The sequence below is a fragment of the Petaurus breviceps genome, unplaced genomic scaffold, assembly GCF_028583685.1.
Source record: "Petaurus breviceps papuanus isolate PSGF00001 unplaced genomic scaffold, PetGlider_PUasm1.0 90775, whole genome shotgun sequence".
Lineage (NCBI taxonomy): Eukaryota > Metazoa > Chordata > Mammalia > Diprotodontia > Petauridae > Petaurus > Petaurus breviceps.
The window spans coordinates 9,884,461-9,890,385 of record NW_027187342.1 but is presented as its reverse complement, the minus strand read 5'-3'; positions in this window follow the sequence as shown (position 1 = coordinate 9,890,385).

Sequence of the window (5,925 nt, the reverse complement as noted above, 5' to 3'; positions counted from 1 at the left end):
ATTGATACCTTTTAAAAACACCACAGTTATTTCCTGACATACTCTACTCCACAAACTGAACCCTTCCTAGTAACAAGGAGAAACAGGCAAAACTGATGGACAGAACAATCAAGTCTGGCAGCATATGCAGCATTCTGTACCCAGAGTTCTTCATATCTACCGAGAGAAAGGATGTGAATTTCACCCTCTGTACTATGGAACCAAGATTGTTCACCATAATTAATCTGAGATCAACTATCTTTTATAGTTATTTTCATTTACATTATTGTGGTCATTGTGATGATTAGGCTCAGGTTTTTGGAATGTATTATTTTGAATTGTATGGAGCTCCTTTTTATTTTAGAATATATTATTCCATTCACTTTTGCAGTTTCTGATGGGTGCAGAATAGTCTTATGTTATTCAAATTTCTATTCCTTTCTTAGGAAGATTTTTCTTCTGATTGCTTGCAGAATTTATTTGTCATTAAACTGTTAAGTTTAACCACTATGCATCTCAGAGTTTAAATCATAGGGCTTTTTTCTATGAGTTATCTGCAGATTCTTTCAATTGGCATTTTTTTTTCTGTTTTCAGAAGTCTTGGGCAGTTTTCTTGTATTTTTTTCTTGCATTATGATGTTCAGGTTTTTTGACTTGTCATGTTCTTCTGGGGGTGGTCTATGGTACTAAGTTGTCTCCTGTACATCCTGTCTTCAAGATCAATGAGTTTCATTTGCCAGGTTAATTCTGTGTTTTAGTTATCTGGCTGAGGGCTGCTGCAGCAATCCACCACCCTAGGTAGAGTATTTTCCATCTTCCTCTGCAAGTGGGTTGGCAGTGTTGATATCTACTGCTTGCTACCATAGAATGGTGGGATGCAAGCAGGAGAAGAGTTTGCCAGTAGAGATTTCAGCAGCAACAGGGGAATTGATGAGTGGATCTCAGAGCACGAGACAGTGGGTCGACTTATGTACCTAGTCAAAGCATGGGGGCTGGTGGGGAGGGAAGACTGCTAAGTGAGCACCTGGGATTAGTACTCTCTGCCATAAATTCATAAAGTTGTTACCTTGTGAAGCTTCTTGGTGTCTGTCTTATAGGTACAGCTGCAGCTGGGAAAGCATGAGAGCATCATCCATTTTTCAGAACCTGGGCAAGCATGCTGTCATGTAATTGATGTAAAATGCTGATGAATTTCTCTGGGAAACCAAATTTGACATAATTTTCCACAAGCTTTCGTGACTGACAGTATCAAAGACCTTGATCAGATCTGTAAACGTTGTGTACAGACCTCTGTTCTGCTCCTGGCATTTCTCCTGGACTTGTCAGACAGCAAACACCATATCAACTGTTCCTTAGCCCTTTCTGAAGCCACATGGCTCTCAGGTAGATGGCCATCTTCCAGTTGAAGGATCAGCCTATTAAGGAGGACTCTGACAAGAATCTTGCTAGCAATAACTAAAAGAAAGACATCCCCCCACCCCGTGATTGTCACAGGACAATCTATTTCCTTTATCTTTATAAAGATAGAAAATGGAGGTGTCCTTGAATTCCTGGGGGATAACCTCTTCTTGATGCATAATCAAGAAAATTTGTCAACTTTAGTATGAGCAATGTACCCCCTGCCTTCTAATTCTCAGCTGGAATAGAATCAGTACCATAAGAGTTGTGCCATTCAGAGCATCTTCTTTGGTTGGAAAATCAACTCAAGAGGGGTTGACTTCTACCTGAGCATACAGTTAATGGCTTCAGCATTGATTGATTGAATGAAGTAGGACTGTGTCCTTGCTCCCATCCATGATGTTTTTAGCAATGTTTTCAGAAGCCTTTAATGAGGATGAAAATGGCATTAAAGGCCATCTACTGCACTGAGAATAAATTATTTAATTTGAAAAGACTGCAAGCCAAGACTAAAGTGGAAGGAGAGTTGGTGCATGATTTTTTGTTTGCAGATGATTGTGCACTCAGTGTAGTCTCTGAGACTGAGACACAACGAAGTATGAATCTCTGATGCTTGTGCTAATTTCAGCCTAACAAGTAACAGCAAGAAATTGGTTCTCCATCAACCAGCACCACACCATCATGGAACCATTGGTTACAGCAAACAGAGAAATTTTGAATTCTGTGGAAAAGTTCACTTACTCTGGCAGTATACTTTCCAGGGATGTACACATAGATGATGAGGTTGATGCACACATTGCCAGAGCTAGTTCAGTGTTTGGGAGGCTCCAAAGGAAGGGGTGGGAGAGAAGAGGTATTAGAATGACTACCAAACTGAAAGGCCACAGAGCCATTGTGCTGAACTCATTATTGTATGCCTGTGAAATCTGGACAGTATACAAGTGCCATGCCAGGAAAATGAATTGCTTCTATTTGAATTGTCTTAGGAAGATTCTGAAAATCATCTGGCAAAATAAGGTATCAGACACTGAGATCCTTCCTTGAGCTAAACTGCCAAGTATTCAAATTCTACTGCAGAGAGCACACCTCCAATGGGCTGGCCATGTTGTTGACATGTCAAACATATGTTTGCCTACAAGACTGTTTTATGGAGAATTCATGCAAGGCAGTATTCACATGGTGGTCAGAAGAAGTGATACAAGGATACTCTTAAGGTCTCTCTAAAGAAATTTGGGATGATTGTGAGACATGGGGGACACTGGCACAGGATCATCCAGCATGGTGTGCCCTCATCAGAGAAAGTACTGTGCTCTATGAGCAGAATTGTAATATAAGCAGAATTTCAATAGCTCAGAAGAAACATGAGATGCATAAATTTAGACATCTCTATTCCAAATGTTCATATAGATTATTTTTTTCTGACCTGTGGTGGAGGCTTCTGAGTTCATATTGGTCTGATCAGCCACAGTTGGACACATCATACCTTGACTCCAACATAAGGATACTGTTTTGATCCTCTTCAGGAACAAAGGACAGCAACCAACCAACAGCTACAGGTGATTTATCTCTGGTATGGAATTCTCTATCTTGTGGGTCACATATTTTTTTATGGTCGTGAATACTATTGTCTTGATTCTGTTTTCTTTACTCTGTATTATTCCAAGCCTTCTTGTTTTCAAAATGCTTTGTTTCCTCCATTTTTAAATAATATTTCATTACATTCATATATCACAATTTGTCTAGTTGTTACGCAATCAATGGGCATCCATTTTGTTTCCATTTTTTTAAACTATCACAAAAAGTGCATTATGAATTTTTGTTTCCAGAAATTCTTATTGAATAGGGAGTTTTCCCCTCAGTGGTTTGAGTTCTTGGGTTTATTAAATACTAGGTTGCTGTGTTTGCTTCTGGGTCTTGCTTATCTAATATGTTCCACTGGTCTACTTTTTAATTCTTTTAAAACAATATTAAATAGTTATGCTAATTATAGCTTTGTAATATAGTTTAAGACCTGATACTATGAGACTAGCATCATTCCTAGGTAAGAGGATCAATGGTTGTAGAGTTGGGCCTGAATTCAGGAAGAATTGAATTAAAATCTGACCTCAGATATTTACTAGTTGCGTGATCTTGGACAAATCATTTCTGTCTATCTCAATTTCCTCAACTATAAAATGGGAATAATAAAAACACCTACTTCCCAGGGTTGTTGTAAGGGTGAAATATTTGTAAAGTGCTTAGAACTGCCCAGTGCAGAGGAGGTGCTTAATAAATGTTCTTTCCCTTCCCTTTTTGTGATCTCCCTTGATACTCTACACCAGAGATGGGGATCCTGCAGCCTCAAGGCCATATGGGCGGGGCCTTCTAAGTCTTTGGGTGAAACCTTTTGACTGAGTCTAAGTTTTACAGAACAAATCCTTTTATTAAGGGGATCTGTTCTGTGAAGTTTGGATTCAGTCAAAGAGCTGCACTTGAAGACCTAGAGGGCCTCAAGGATGCAGGTTCCCCATCCCTGCTCTACACCTTCTGTGATTTCAAATGAATTTTATTATTTTGCCTAGTTCAGCAAACCAGTTCCCTTATTTGTTTTGACTTAAAATATCTTTTAGTACTCAATGTCACTTTTGAAGTCAGATTGAAGTGAATATAAGCATTTAGTACCATCAAGACCAGTTCTTGCTTTTTAACAGTTTTTTCAATAATAGATTTAAAATACTCTAAGTGGTGATTGTCATGTTTTGTAAAGAACATTGATAAGATATTCTGATGAACTGGACATGTGGCTCTAGCAACATGGATAATCCTCATCACTAAAGCTGTTTCTCTAGAAACTGTTTCCATTTCACTTTTGTATTGGTTTTTAGATGAAAGAAATATTTTATTTGTAGTCAATTCTCCATTTTTCATATCAGTAATGGGAGCCAGGGCACAAGTTGTCCAAAATAACAGCCAATTTAAAAAATCATTTGTGTTAGGTTTTGAAAGCTCTTTGTGTGAATTTTTAGCGACAGATCCACTTTCCTAAATGCAGGATCATAGGGATTAGAGATAAAAGTTAAGTTGTGGAGTCCAAACCCTTCACTTTATAGGTGAAGAAAGGAAAGCCCAGGAAATAGATATAGTTAGTGGCAGAGATGGAATTCAAACCAGGTCCCATGATTTCTATCCAGTGCTCTTTTCACTGAAACAACATTTTCCTTAGGTTGATACAAAGGTTGAGGTCTTATTGTGTGCAGACTTACATGGAAAAATCAGAGACTATTCAACCATTTCTTAATGGTTGGACTTATAAGTTGTTTCCAGGTTGTTGTTTTTTTTTAACATTTACCCATGAAAATATGTATGTCTATTTTTAAGCCGCAATAGTATCCTCAAAATATTGTTCTATTTGTAGGATTACTGGGTTAGAGAGTATGATCAGTTTCGGAAAGTATGTTGGATACTGTCCAAAGAGGTTGTTCCAATTTATAGTTCCCAGACAATGTAATGGAATAGGTACTCCACAACACCACCAGAATTGAAAGTTACTATTTTTAGCTTTTTTTTCTTTTTACCACATTTGATGAATAAAAAGCACTGTCCTAAAGTTATTTTATTTTTTATTTCACTGATTATTTTAGTTTGAACAATTTTCTAAACTATTACTAAGATTTGGGATTTGAAAATGGTCTTTTCATAATTTGATCATTTTTTTCCTTTGGAGTATAGGTATTTCTCTTAGATATTTGTGTTGATCCCTTAAAGCATTTGGATTTTTACCAGATATATATCTATATTTTAATTTTTCTTCATTATTTTCCTTTTTTTTAATTTAGAAACATTATTTTTGCAATACATACTCTTTAAGTTTTTGCACAAATATAAAAATTTTACCTGCAATGATTTCTTCCATTTGTTCAGTAGATAAGAAATTTTCTTCTCACCAAAATTAAGTATGTCATTCCTCTTTTTTTCCAATTTCTAGTTATTTAAAAAATAGATCATTGATCCAATTTGAGTTTATTATAGTGTATGGAATGAATTATGTCCCTAAATTAATTTTTTCCACATTGGCATCCAATTTTCTCAACCATATTTATTAACTTTATTTAATTTTTTTAACCAAAAATATGCATTAAGCACTTATTATTTGCTAGGCACTGTGCTAAGTTCTGGTTATAAAAGAACAAAAAGAAAATAATTTGTATTCTATAGGAGTTTACATTCTAAGGGGGAGAACAGACAACATTCATACACAGATAAATGCAAAACTCAATAGGGGCAGGTACCCCTGGTCCTTGGGGGACCAGAAAGGGGCTCATATATAAAGTGGTGAACTGACCTTTAAAGGAAATCAGAGACTGTAAGATGCAGAATTGAGGAAGGACTATATTTCAGGAGTGAGGAACCAGTCAGTGCAAAGTATAGAGATAGAAGATGGAGGGATGTGTGTGAGGCTAAGCAAGATGAGTCTGGCTGTATTATAGAATTATAGTGTGTGTAGAAGGGTACAGTATTGTGTAATAAGACTGGAAAGTTGGGATAGAGCAAGGTTGGATAGTGCTTTAA